The sequence below is a fragment of the Ambystoma mexicanum genome, chromosome 13 (genome assembly GCF_040938575.1).
Source record: "Ambystoma mexicanum isolate Mex_15411 chromosome 13, UKY_AmexF1_1, whole genome shotgun sequence".
NCBI lineage: Eukaryota > Metazoa > Chordata > Amphibia > Caudata > Ambystomatidae > Ambystoma > Ambystoma mexicanum.
The window spans coordinates 166,585,144-166,600,321 of record NC_090938.1 but is presented as its reverse complement, the minus strand read 5'-3'; the positions used below and the strand labels follow the sequence as shown (position 1 = coordinate 166,600,321).

The 15,178-nt window shown below is 41.4% G+C and overlaps 1 long non-coding RNA gene across 1 annotated transcript; it reads left to right on the top strand.

Annotated features, from left to right (window-relative positions):
- Window positions 1-704: 704 nt before the first annotated feature.
- LOC138520100 (uncharacterized) lies at window positions 705-14,023 on the top strand. Its single transcript, XR_011282791.1, has 3 exons — window positions 705-792; window positions 9,605-9,674; window positions 13,937-14,023. It is a non-coding gene; the product is annotated as an uncharacterized lncRNA (long non-coding RNA).
- The last annotated feature ends 1,155 nt before the right edge of the window (window positions 14,024-15,178 follow it).

The following is a 15,178-nucleotide window of genomic DNA, read 5'->3' as shown; positions in this document are numbered from 1 at the left end:
TAACCAGATAAGGGGAAATGCCTTCTTTGTCCCTTGCAAGTGGTTCTTGAGATAACCATTTGTAAAAAGACTATACAACTATTGCTTCATTATGGAATGATGTATTGTATACAGTAAAAGTAAGTTAGAAACTTGGAAGACTAAGGGCCTCATTACGACCATGGCGGAACGGGTTGAACGGCGCCGTAAAAGGCTGCGGCGCCGTTCAACCTGTTCCACCACATTACGAGGTCCCCTCGCGGGACACGTTAAGCACGCCTGGGAAAACCAGGCGTGCATACCGGGTCCCGCGAGGGGAAGAGGGAGCAAACAACGGTCCATCTCGTTATGGTCCATTGTTTACTCCCTCTCCCATTCCCATTCAGCCCTATAGGGTCTGAAATGGGAATGGGGATGAACCGTGTCCGTGTCCTCGAGTGAGGAATTATAAGGCCATCCGAACTCAGAATGGTCCGGTAAGTCCTCATTCCGAGGACACGGACACGGATGCGGTTTTGCCGGCAGCCATGCTGCAAATAGCGGCATGGCTACCGGCATACCTCGTAATGAGGCCCTAAGTCTTGTTAATGGTTTATTATGTTTTGAAGCACTTCACTTTTTGTGACAGGTGTTTTTTTATGTACCACAATGTGCAAGCCAGACAGGGTACAGGGATGATTGAACGCCTCCTTAAGTCTTTTTTAGAATCATCATATGATAGAAGAAATACAGACAATGCCGTACCGCTCGGTTGAAGTTATACTCAGAGCTGGATACAACACGTCTGCAGATATGTGGAGTGCTGCTTGCTTTGTGAGTAAACCTTTCCTTGCTGCGTTCTATATATAGATGGGTGATTCTTGCTTTATAGAGATTGCCTTGTGCTAATATGTGTCCAACATAATTTTAAGTCCTGTGAAGAACCAGGCACGGAGATAGTGAGGTCGTGGTGGTAGTTATAAACTTTTATTAAATAATAAAACAGTGGGAAAAACGCCTCTCGATCCCTAAACTAGGAGGGATTTCCCTACCTCAACAAAAATTAAGGGTTTGTCAGATGTCAAGATGTCCAAAGCAAAATGTCCTTTGTCCAAAATCCTATCCTAGCCCTTGCATTATAAAAATTAACTCTAGGGTGTTAAAGGTCATTGTCTTTCGTTTTGAATGTGCATACATGTTCAAGTTCAACAAAAGGTGTAGCTTCAACAAAGGCTCCAAATAGATAATGTTCAAAGGTCCAGGGAATTAGTTCCTTCTCCAGGTTTCCTTCCAGCAAAACAAACATTCAAATGAATAACCACATTCTTTATAGCCCAGGCGGATAGCTCCCTCCTCTTGACGTTTCAATCCACTCCAGTGTAAACGACTCCCTTACCCACTCTTTTGATCACATTCAATACAGTTCAGGTCCTAAGGGCTTGGGATTACTTTTCTAAGACAACACAATGTGGGTGCATGTCCCAGACTCACAGAGCACCTGCTATACACTCCAGTCAGGTTCTCTTACACCGTAGTTTGCACAATTTGGTTGTGGGTCCCAGACTCGCAAAGCACCTGGTTCAACTGGTATACTCTCCTGCCAGGTCTTTGGCTCTCCGAAATATGGGTGCGAGAACCAGACTCACATGTTGCCTTGTGTATTCTCCTGCCAAGGCTTGGTAACTTGAACGTGGTTCATCAATATTTAAGGACAAGAGGAAATGCCTCTTCCACAAGCTTCTTTTCTTTCAGAAGTCACAATATTACTTTGATTCTCATTTGCTTTAATTATCGTGATTTATAAAGATGTTAGTATATACATGTATACTTTCTCCCGTGGCAGCTGCTCCCATTCGGGATTGCGCCCACTGCTTTCACAGAGCTTAGGAGGCTTCTCCCTGCCAGCGGCACTGAGTGTCCTTGCATTCAACACCGGAATGAAGCACAACTTTGCTTTCCATTCCCACCATGTTTCCTTAGTTCTGGCAGTTTCGCGGCTTACCAACAAAGCTTTCCTAAGCAACAGATGAGAAGCTTGCATGCCTAGTCTCCCACTCACCAGCAGTGCTTCTTCGCTACAGTTCTCAGTCCTTTCTGCTAGGAGTACATGGGCCAGCCTTCTCACTCACTGACTACGCTCCAGAGTCTTTGGGGTTCCCTCTTGGATAGGGACTTTGTTCTCTCCCGGTAATCCACTCCAGCACTGCTGCTCGTAACTCTCGTCAGCCCTTGAGCCGACGCCTGAATGATCTCTCTTGCAGCTGTCAGCTGTGGTAATTTTAAACTCCAATGTTAGGGCTGGGAGTTGCCTTGAACAAGCATATTCTTGGTAACACTAGACAGCACACTGCAGTTTGTCAGAAAAACCTCTCTCCTGGCAGTCCTCTTCTTTGTCTCAGTACTTAGTAATTTATGTAATGAATATGTTCTGTCATCATCTTTTTCAGGATACTTCAGGAAACTGTCATACAATGCCATAAAGTCTAGAGGGATTGAGGGGTGTTCCTCAAAAGGAACGAGGGATACCATGTCTCAGCTGTTGATGCCATTTCACCCCCTTGAGGGTCAGCTCCCCTCATGTGATCCTCCCTGAAATAGCCACCCCCATGGTCAGGATCAGGTAGTGGCTGCCATATCCTGGCCACATGAGGAGAGGCTATCCCTGGGAAATTAATGAATGATGACATCATCAGATTCATTGCAGTTCCCATAAACACTTTTAATCGGTTGCATCCTCCCATAGATTCCTCATTCTAGATGTTCAATCCCAGTATCAGCTGTCTTCTTAAAAATTTTCCACAGTTGGGGGCAGAGTGTGGCTCTCCAGAACAAGATTCTCAGGCAGGTCAAGTTTGGCATGGTCAAGCTTACTCAGATTGTTTTAGACCCTATACCTTCAGGATAGGTTGGTGTCATTGGATTTCCAAGACGCATGTTGTAATGTTCTCATCCATCCAAGAACCAAGAAAATGTTCAGGTTTGTGGTGGGGATTGCTCATTATAAATTTTGAATACTCCCATTCGGCCTCAACGTCAATGATTTTCACCAAGCTGATGTTGATGGTGACAGCCCATTTCTGCCAATAAGAGACTTTTACTGAGAAAGAGACTTACATGCAGAAGGCCTGGATATTTTTGTTTTGAACTGCATCCTCGTGGCAGAGAAGAACAAGTGTGTGTGTGAAGCTTGAGTGTGCCACCTTGTCCCATGCTGAAAACGTGGGTAAGGGAAGCTAATTACTCACCTATCCTGACATATTTTTTCTTGAACACGTTTCTTTTGCATAAAGAATTTTCCCACGGTTTATGTTTAGAGGTACATATTGGTATAGGTTATTTTAGTATTGGCCCTTTTATTTTGACAGAGACTCCTCTAGGATGTGCTCCAGAAGTAGCTCCGAAGTAGCTGTTCGCTGGAGGACTCTGTGGAACCCCTGTGGAACCTTTCCTACACTGCTTTCCTTCACTGCTTTTGGTACGACGTGCTATGCTGATCTTCAATGTACTTTGATGGACTTTCTTTCACATGGACTCTACATGCACTTTAGCATAGTAACATATAATTATATATGTTTCTAATGAATTATAGTATCAAATACTACCATAATTTTCTTTTTTTTGGGAATCAGGCTCCTCCTCTTTTACAACGCAATATTAAGGAGACTCCGCGGGCTCCAGCGCGCGCGCTCCAGAAGTAGCTCTGAAGTAGCTGTTCGCTGGAGGACTCTGTGGAACCCCTGTGGAACCTTTCCTACACTGCTTTCCTTCACTGCTTTTGGTACGACGTGCTATGCTGATCTTCAATGGACTTTGATAGACTTTCTTTGCACATAGACTCTACATGCACGTTAGCATAGTAACATATAATTATATATGTTTCTAATGAATTATAGTATTTAATACTATCATTATTATTTTCTTTTGGGAATCAGGCTCTGCCCCTTTTACAATGCAATATTAAGGAGACTCTGCGCGCTCCAGCGCGTGCACTCCAGAAGTAGCTCCGAAGTAGCTGTTCGCTGTTCGCAGCGGAACAGCAGTGACAGCTCCCCTTCTTTGCTATCCTTGAATCCTCGTGTTTCTAGTTGCCATCATTATACACTTGGTCTGCAGCCTGGCTCATACCTGACTCTCTTGCATCCTTGAGTGGCCAATCTTAACTTTGGCCCTTCATGAACGTGCCCCACACCTGTTCTATATTGCTGGCCCAGACGTTGTGAGGCTGCCACAGATGCTGTGAGGCACAAGGCGCGAGGCGCTATATGTTCTTAAATTCCCAAACACAGCCAGTTACAGCATTTTCTGCCTCTCTTTTCAGGATTGCCGTGAGTACCTTTTAGATTGTGCATTCTCCATTGTGATTTAAGTGTTAAATGAAAAGCGAACACTGTCAGGAGGTAAAAGTCTTGACTGAATTTTAACTCGTGCTTAATTCGTGTTTTCACATCTCATTAGGAATTTTTTCATCGTAATAGTTTGTACAGTTCTATGTGATTTTATGTGTTTTACAAATCACTGCCCTGTTTAACATGTGTTAGTCTTACTGTGTGAGATAAGTGTCTTGTACGATTTAGACACGAACCTGTGTTCTTGCTGGGCCTTATTTATTTATTTAAACTTAGTGTCACTGTTTATACCTTAACCAATCCCCACTAAGCAGTTTTTTTTCGGACCATTTAAGTCCCGTTACAATCGCGCGGCAACTTGATTTTAACACTATGGCAGACCATATACGTGAACTTGAAATGCACAAAACCCTGAGGAATAGGCGAATATGCATTCCTAAGGTTATCACGCGTGTGCCATTCCAGGACAACCATATTACTGCCTATTTTGCCAAAAACGCTCTGCTTTTAAACAATGAACAACAATTTGCCCTACCGGCACAATTGTTACTACCAGTGTCTAATAAGCATTGTATTGACATCACCAACGCATTAGTCACTGCGCTATCCAGTGAGCTAGGTTGTGTCAGCTCTAAGCTTTTAAATGATATACTGGGTGGATCAAAAGTCCCCAACCCGGATTCTGAAATAGTAGAAGCTCCCACCACATATGCAGACAAAGATCTACCTCAAAAAAATGTAGACATGTTGAACGATGTGGTCAAGTTATCTCCTGAGGCCACCCAGCCATCACAATTTGATATTATCCCAGTAGCGTCTCCTGCATCTTCTATTACATGTACCATACCTGGCTCTAAACTAGAAGAAATGGAGGTTGAATATTTGGGTCAAGATCTTGAACTATCTATTGGTGAGCCCATAGCTACCCCCTTATACTTTACGCCACCGTCCAAAGCTATGGGCTTGCCAGTCTTAAACAAGCATGGCCCCCATGTGCCTTGTTTCCCCAAAACAGAAAACTCCAATTTTGTTGATCCAATAGTGAATATACAACCATTATTTAAATTTAAGTTAACTAGTAAGTCATCTAATTATGTCGATGATCCAGCAATAAAAAGTGTAATTACTGACTGAGGTCCGATTTTCGATGATGTTGAACTCGACTCTAGTAAGTCCTCTGATGATAAATTTGATGCTTTGGAAAACTTGCTTACATCCTTACTGTCAAAATGTATGTTACTGGAATCAAAAATTGACATTCAGTCTTTGCTGATACATAAGAGTCTGGGTAGTAAATGTTGCTTTCATGCTATACCACAGCCTGGGTTAACAACATTTATTCCTCATCCTGCGGTGAGCAAGTCCACGTCTTATGTATCACTGCCCCAGCGCAAACAGAGGAAAACTAATCATATCTTCCAGGCATTTATGTATCGGAACAAAATAACAAACAAAGCAAAAAAATGTAAAATAAATGCTACCCTTACCGGCCCTCCCAAAAACTCCCTATCGCAAAATACCCCTAGTATTCCTATTCATGTCAACCCTATTGTTACCATAGATAATCCCCTACAGTCTTAGACACTCCCATCCATATCTAATACGGGGTCTACCACAGTTCCAAAAAAAATAAAAGCCAAGAAAATAAACAAGAAAAAATTGTTATCGCCCACTAAAATCGTTCCTTCTGAAGAACGTCAAATGACTCTACCGAAAGAGTGGCATAAGGATGTTATAGAAAAGAAAGGAAAACCAAACTCAACTCCAAAAACGAGCAAAGGTATCTCCACTCATGGTCCTCTTATGGCAGCCCTCCAATTAACCCAAATCGATTCGGTTCAATCGTGTGGCCCCTTAAACAGAGCAGCAATTTTAAAGCTATTTCATGAGATAGTCCCACTTTGTGTTATAACATCAAATGACATCTTCCTTGTAGACCAAATTGAGTTAACTAACCATTATACATCCAATGTGTGCTTCAAAAATGACGCAACTCTCACCTATGTCCTCGGATTCGAAGAAAATCTGCTTACACTTGTTTATATCGCCCAAGCCGTTGTGATTCTGTCCACTAACCGACCTACCAAAACTTTGGCGACTGTGGTAACAAATACAACTAAGAATGATGTCTCTGCTCCTGCCACTACCACTAACAAATCAAAATCGCGATGCGCTAGTAAGACTCTTAAATTGACATCTGGGAAGTTGTCCGCCAAAGACGCCCCATCCGTTGAGGCAATCCCTGAAGGATATTGGCAATGGCTGCCTCTATCCTTTAGGGACCATTTCTCTGGGACACGGAAGTGACCAATATCTCCCGAATTTCTCTGCTCTTGGAACACCCGGGGTCATACACATATGTTCGATGTTGATGGTTTTTTAAGCAACATCAACATATATAATATAGTCGCTCTACAAGAGACCTGGATAACAGCTGAGATCCAAATTGATAATCGTTCCACAGTCCACAAAGTGGCCATAAAAGGTCCAATGGGTCGTCTGAAAGGCGGGCTCCTTATATCGGTCTTGAGCCCGTGGACAATAGAAAAATTACCTCAGTCGTCACTAAATATCTTAATAGCTAAGATAACGAATGCAAATACTAGTGTGATATTAATCAATGTCTATGAGCCACCTAAAATGTCACTCATTTCAAAAAACATCAAAGTGATTGATGCTGCACTAAATAAATATTCCCATTCTTTTCCAGTTTGGCTCCTTGGTGATTTTAATGCCAAAATAGGTGAGATTATCCCCATAGAGCTAATGGTGGATCGCACACAGAATTCTAACCCCATCATACAAGATTCCAACATTCAAGGAAAAAAGTGGCATAAACTTTTCCAATCCCATAATATAAAATGCTTGAACGGTACCACTATGAGTGATCCGCATGTGGACCCCACGCGCATAGCAGGCTCCTCTGCAGCTACTATTGATTTTATATTTTCTAATGCGCTAGGTTTGCCCTATATTAAAGATATGGGAGTTGTGTGTCTTGAGGAAAGCGATCAACTGTCCCTATGTCTTCTCTTTGACGTTAACTAATAAGCTCACACATTTTCAACTTATGACAAAAATGGTCAGCTATTGTTGAATGATGGTTTGAATCGTATATTAAAGAAACGCCACAATAATGATCAAGCTAAATCTATGGCTCGGGAACTGTTACCTCCCTTCATTCAAACTTATTCTTCCTGGCCGTACTTCGATGATAAATTAATTGAGCATTTCCCAGATACCATGGTCAATATTCAAAGCTCTATTGTCGAGCCGCGTCAATACAAATCCGTTTGGGAGAGAGTTAACATTTTGCGTCCTATAAGTAATGACAACGACAGAGCCATTCAAATCGAAAAAAGAAAATTACGTCACAATATCAAGGTACTGATTCACTCCAAGAGAGGAGGGTCTGATGAGTCGCCGATAGTGGAACAAATTTGTGACCTAAGAAAATGCCATAATCGGTGGCTAAAATCTCATAAAAAAGAGCTTGAAGTAAAACTTTGGCACAAGATAGCCAGACTTTCCCTATTGGGTGATGGTTATGCGATAGGGCATCTTTTAGCGAAAAACAAAAAAGGAGACTTGACAATAAATTGCATTCATGAAGAGACATGGGCTAACCATATAGCTTCCACCATATGCAGTAATGATTCTGTCGCTATTACTATCCCCATCCCAGATACACCGTGGGAATTTAAAGCTTCTATACTAGATATAATTGCAATTATTGAAAATTTTAAATCATCTCGTGCTGCGGGCCCCGCTGGTATATCCAATCTTGTTTTAAAAAGTGACCCTCCACTATGGGGCGCTGCTCTGCACATATTATTTGGTCATATCGGTACATACGGTATTCTACCATCTTCTTGGAAACACAGTAACATTTTGACCGTCCACAAAAAGGGAGCTTGGGATGTTCCATCTAATTTTAGAATGCTGGCCATGTTAGATAGCGGCTATATGAAGGAAGTAATTTGTATGTCACAGGCAATCTCAAATATTGGCTCAAGAGAAAACTCACAGTATCTGCCTTTTGTCAAAACATCCTTCATTTGGAGACCTTGTCATCGGCCACTGAATATTGTCGGTATAGAAGAACCCGTAAATCTATTCCGAAATATGTATTTGCATACCCAAACCAAAACATATTCAGGGTTTACCTCCATCTAAAATTTAACGTATCAGTTGCACTATCTCCAACAAGCTGAATGAACAAGCTGGTTTACAATCATACATTTTGCAGACTATGTGGAATTCTCTTAGAAGAAACATTGGTCCACCTAATTATTGAATGTGAAAGTCTGCATTATCTTTGTATAAAATATCTTAAGTCTTACAATAATACTATGACGGAAATAGATATTCCTTGTTTATGGCTGACATTTTTACAGGGTGATGATACTTATCTTATTTAATTGTCAGATTTTATATGCATCTCGTTGAGATTTTTAAATGTTTAACATAACTGCACTAGTGCAAAATGATTTAAATGTTGTAATGAGATGACATTGAGATGTTTTTATCTATGTAGTTTTATAATCTATGTTTTAAATGTGTGTTTCAAATGGTATAAAAAGCTTTTGCTAAATGTATATTCTTTAAACTTACCTTACCATTATTATTTGATGGTCGTAGCTTGCTCCCATCTTTAGACTTAGGGTTAGATAGGCATTCAATCAACCCATTGAAGTTCAATAATTTGAACTGTGATCACTTGTGTCCGTCTTCATTGATGATACCATGCCTTCCTTACATTTCTCTTTGTTGGCCAAGATGCCCATTTTAGAAGAGCTGTGTTACAAAACCACCCAGTTTGGTGACACGTCTCTCACTGCTGCCTTCTCCAGATTTTAGTACTGGTGGATGCAGTTCAAAAGATTAACACATTTCTCACCTTCTGTAATATTTTTTTTAATGGATTTTCTTTCCACGGTTTCTATATTGCCCTCCCATCCTTCCTTCTCTTTTTGGGAAGCATCACTCCAACCTACTTTTCCTCATTTTAAGTGCCCTGTGGGCAAAGGGGTAGGACTGAGGTCATGGGGCATGGTGTGCTTCACATATACAATGGGTGACTTCAGTTTAGGAGTCAATGACACCGGCAGTCGTTGAACTGTGCACCCTCCTTGGGGAAAAGGTTTTACAAAAACAGATGATGTTGCAACCAAACCTCTAAGATGGGGAATCTGTGACAGGAGAATCATAGAGGACAATACCAAATTTATTTAAATTGGATTTTCACCTGATGGCCCCCTTATGATATTTAATTTAGGAACTGCTTTCTTTGTTTTCAGGTATTTGAACTGGCTATAGGTCATTCTTTATTTAAACTGAGACTGATTGAACATCTGGAAGAAGAAATTGGTAAGCAGCTCTGATAGAAATCTTTGATTTAAGGTTTATCATTAATGGTGGATGTTTCAGTCTTTGTTCTGTCTGGTGAAATAGTACTATAGAGTAGGCATTTGATGGAGACTTGAATCCCTCCTAGGGATTGATATGATATGATATGGCATTTATAACACGCCTATACACAAGTGTTTCAAGGCGCAACGAGGCAAGGGAGGGGGAACAGAGGGAAGACAGAGACAATGATCTTACTAGGCCAGGTAACATTGAGATCGCGTAAGTGCAGGGGGGGAGGGGCAGTGCAATACTTAAGATAACAGTAAAATAAATAAGGACAATAAATAAAAAGTGCGGCCAGCTGGTGGAAAGTGCAAGGGTAAGTGCAGACAGTTTGATGTCAAGTGCTAGCATGGGGCTGTAGGGTTACAGAAACAGTCCCCAAGTGCAAGGCTTGTCAGGGAGCAGTGCAGGTCTGCAACTGGCGGGGAGGGGACCTGGGCCCGAGATCAGAGGGTAGCCAGGTAAACAGTGCATTTTCATTTGCCCGGCATAGCCTTGAGCCTGATTCCCTTGCTAAGATTCAGGGGTGCATATGAAATTATCGTGGACTCTGGCATGTAATAATGAAGGAGCGCTATATTCTTAGACTTTTCCCCACTGTGGCAGTCACATTTGGTGCATAGGGTTTTTCAAGCAGGGACCACAGGAGAACTTTGAGGGATATAGATAGCCTTAGCTCGCAAAGCAGAAATAGGGTCTATCTGTAACTCACCGTACAGCACTTTCTAACACTCTGGATTAACGTTCCTGCCTAATGTGACATTAACCTTATTTTGCATCTGAAAGAAATATGCCTACATTTTTCTTGTTTTTGTTTTTTATGTTTTAGCTCAAAGAAGTTGCTTTAGTGACACCTAGTGGTGTTAATAATATTGGTAACAATACTATAGTTGCACATGTGTATGAATACATACCCATCTTGATGTATTTTGACCCTCTTCTTTTAAGTGCCACTGGGATTTGCTGAAATGTGAACAGTCCATGTGAGTCTCAATTGCCTCTGATGTCAATTTACCGGAAAGTCTCAGATGTCCGAGGCTTCACATCATTTTGTTTGTTTTGCTGCCCTTACTTAGCTTGCAGCGTATGCCCACTTTGAGCTAAGTTCTTTAATCGTTGTCACTTGTACAGTGTGTACATTCTGCTATCATTCAGTCATGAAATAAGTTTCATTGGGACATTTCAAGCTGCACTTGACATATGACACCCACAACATTGTGGATTTGCCGAAGCATTTCTTCTTTCTTTATTGGTCTAAAAATGTAAACTTATAAAATTAAAGGAAAGCCAGGTATGCAAATGCTCCTTAATTATCAAAAAAACAAGCTTTCTATCTATTGTTAAAAAGTGTTATGTGATCCCTGGCATCGGCAGATATATTCAGGGTTTGTGAATTTAATGAAGATAACAATGATGGAGAAGCTTACATTACAAGAACTGTTTTCTTTTTCAAAGTGAAAACAAATACTCCAGAGCACTGTACCTTCAGTGGAGGTGTTCATGCTTGACAATGAAAGGGATTAAAGAGGGTGAGGCTATGATAACCAGTAATTATAAAATAATGTTGGGCACTTAAGGAGAATCACTTTGAATGAAGGAAGATTCAATAACATGGGCTGAAGTCAGGAGTCTGATATGATGCAGCAAGTGAAAAGGTCAAATGCCACTCTGTCACACAATCAGAGGCGCTGCGTGGGTATCCAGACTGGGATTGTTAGGGATGTAGAGCCTTTTCTTACGCTTGAGACTGCATAGATGATGTTGAGATAGCTAAAATATGGATTTTTATTTGTCTAAATTCCAAAATTATGCTATTGGAGTTTGTATAGAAGATGATCTACCATTGCAGCTTCAGAAATATGCGAAGAGGGTATTTGATAATGCATGGTCTCCTGTGTATTGTGAATCTCTGTGGGACTGGGTTCTGGCCAAAGGTCAAAGGTGAGAGTTCTATCATGCCCTTGTTCTCCTTCTCCATACTGTGGGAGACGTCAGCATACTTGGCACCAAAACTAGAAACTCTGGCTGAGCACTGGCATCTGAGAAGAAAGCTGAGATCAGCATGATGGTCTGTTCACCTCCTAAGAGAGCTTTGCTAAGGTCCAATATTTTCAAAAATCAGTGGCAGCTATCACACATGTCAAAAATGGACTTGCCGATAAACACTGCCAACCAGAGTCAGATGAAAGTTAATTCTTCTGTCCATTTCAGAGGTGTGGTACTTTGTTACCAATGAGATCTGCAAGTGGTACTAACAATTGGGGTAAAGCCTGACTTATGTCAGCCAGCCAATAGGAAGCTGGATGTTAAATATAATCATACACATATGTAGATGATGTAGATGATGTGCTCATCTTCTTGTTAATTCGCTGATTTGCCCGCTTCTATCAGAGACTGTAACATTAAATACTCATCTGCTTCTCTTTTAAGAATGGAAATACGTCTTTAGGGCACAGTGACAAAAAAAGTACTTAAATAGTCTTGACAGTAGTTTCAGAGCAGATGCAACATTTCCGCATCACACCCTAATGTGTTACGGCTAACTTTTCTCTCGCACAGCATACTACGATAATTGGTAATTATGGTAAGAGAAGAAGGAGAGAAGGACGTGAAGAAAGTACACATATTTCATTGTAGTGGCTATGGTTTTCCAGGACCCAGCCCCACTTTTGCAAAATGATTGCCCCTCAGTTCATAATTTAATAGATGTAATATTGAATACAAACTCGCAGAGATAAGGACTGAGTTAAGGACTGATGTAGGAAGCAGGTTGGGGCTAAGCATGTTTGAGCATGCTGCCATGCTGAGTCTTGTCTTGTATTCTGCAGAAGCTGCTGAACCCCAGCCAACCCCCTATAGCGTGATGCCCGCAACTGGAAAGAATACACAGCTGGAACCGGAACACCCCTGAGGGAAATGGGGAGTAGATAAAATAATAAAATCAGATTCCTTTCATCAATCACTTGTAAATCTGCAGTATAGGGAAGAAAGGAAACAACATATGTATAAATCTTTATTCCCTATCATGTGCCTTGTTATATTCTTTAAATATACTTTACAATTTGCCTGAATCTCCTCTTCAACATTCCCAGAGGAGCCTTTGCAGAGGATCTGAATGCGCTTCTTAAAAATATTGCAGTGCTCTTTCCTTTTGAATTAACTCTGTAAACCTTCCACACACAAAAACAGAAGCATTTACTCATGTATTGTTTTCTTTTTAGTCTCTTTAAAGTTGCCTTAATGCAGATGAATTAAATACAAGAAACAATTCGTAATTCGTACTTAGTGTTAAAATAGACTCTGTGGAATTGTACTTCTTTACTCTTTTCCTTGCAGCTGATTACAAAATTGGGTAAAGCTGAGCGCTGTAACAATATTTGCCCCTAAACACTTACAAGACTGCTGCTGGCATATCGTCACTAAGATCAGGCAGCTTGAAACAGTCACTGTGCTTCCTGCGCTCTTCCTGTCTCCAGCACTCAGGGAAAGTCTTCACACTACAGAAAAAAGGGGAACAGATAAGCAATCTGCCATTTCTTTTTATGCATTCTTTTTACTAAAACAAAACTTTAAGGATGTCTTTGTTCACTTAGCTTAAATTCCTCATAATGGCTGTTACAGAAGGTCCGATTCTGCTCTCCTGTCACCTGCTTAAACTACTAGCCCTCCAAGATAACTGAAGCTCCTGACTTCCTGCTCCTCTCCGATGTGCTGTTGACAATGAAAGACAGTTGAAAGAGTTCTGCAACTGAGTTTTGTCATTCCACAACCAATCGGGCCAGAGTGAAATCCTCCATCTTGGCTTGGGAAAATGACTACACTCTGAAAAAACTCATTTAAGGCTTAACTAATATTACAAACAATGAAAATAATAACTAAATAAATATATTTTTAACCCCTTAATGCTGACAAATATATTTGTGAAGACTCTCATAAATGCTAACTAGATTTGGATTAAGAGAAAGCCTGAAACATGCCCCTTGGCTTCCTTCATGTATCCCAGTGCTCAGCACAACACTTCCTGTGGTCTCTGTGCCAAGGACACCAACTACCCTGCACCTTTTGTGTAAAGGGCTAGTAAAAGGCTTTGAGAACAAACATTGTTATGGTGAGTAACATAGACATTGAGCACCCATAGAGTGAGTTATTTTCTCTCTGTCTCTAGTCACAGATGATTGTCTCTCCCAGTTATTGTATTCCTGGTCTTCTTATTTCAGAACTCATTGCACAAATTGGAGCATTGTTCGGCAGTATCCCATGCTACGTTGCATGTGCAGGACGATAATCAAGAGAGTTCTTCTCTCAAACAGGTAATATTACTACTCTCTCCTGATTCCATTGCTATCTCCCTGCTTAATATGTTTCTACTTTTAGGGGAGACAGTGCAACTTCCACATCAGAAACCCCTAGCTGATACAGGATTGACTCTACTATTTTTCATTCCATACCCCTTCAGTCTCGCTCACTTCTTGGCTTTTGTGGCACCATCCTCTCTTGGTGTTAGTCATTCTTGGCTGTCTCTCCTTTATCCTCTGGTACATCACTTCCTCCTGGGATGGTTTCCGCAATGTTCTATCCTTGCTCATCTCCTATGTGCCATTCAGCATCTCCTGCCTCTGCAAACATATCTCTTCCTTTCACTACTCATATGATATATTTGCAATTAATGCTCATGTCTTCCTCTACTTCTCCTCCTTCACCCCGTACTGTGCTCTCACATCGCTAGTACCTTATCTGCTATCCATCTTTGAGTGTCACTGTATTTCCTGATTCTCAACTCCTCTAATCCAAAGTGATATTTCTACCAGGCTGCAATGCCACAACCTTTCTCCCCTCTCCTCTATCTTTTCCCGCTGACCTCTGTACCACATCCCAAAGCCCATAATCCGGGTGATCTCCCTGACACTGCTTTATTATTATTTTTTTTAAACTTTATTTAAGTTTGTTAAGCCCAGAACAAACCAGGAAGGCAACGCCCACATAACATCACACACAGTGCAATGCAGGTCCCCCTATATATATTTATGTAACATTTCCCGCCCGCCGGGTTCCGTGTCAACAGTACATTGCATAATCAGTCTTTAGCCAAAAAATTTTCAAAATGTGCACCATATGTCCCTGGGGTGTGATGTTGATGGTTGCGTCAGCACATATGCATCCTCACAATCATTAACCCACGTCGGTTCTCTCAGCCATTCCCATAAATTTGGCGATTGCTGATCTTTCCATTTTTCCAGAATACACCTCTTTGCAACCATGCATCGCACATTTAATCCCACACCAGGCAATCGCCTTTCCGGGATGCCTTCGTATCACAATCAATACACTCAATCTAGATTCCTCCAGTTGAATCCCAACCACCTCACAAAGTGTTGTGTATACCAGTGGCAGATTTAAGGCAAAGGGCCCCGTGGGCAGCACCTGACAGAGGGCCCTAGGTGGGCGGGTCATGGAGGCGG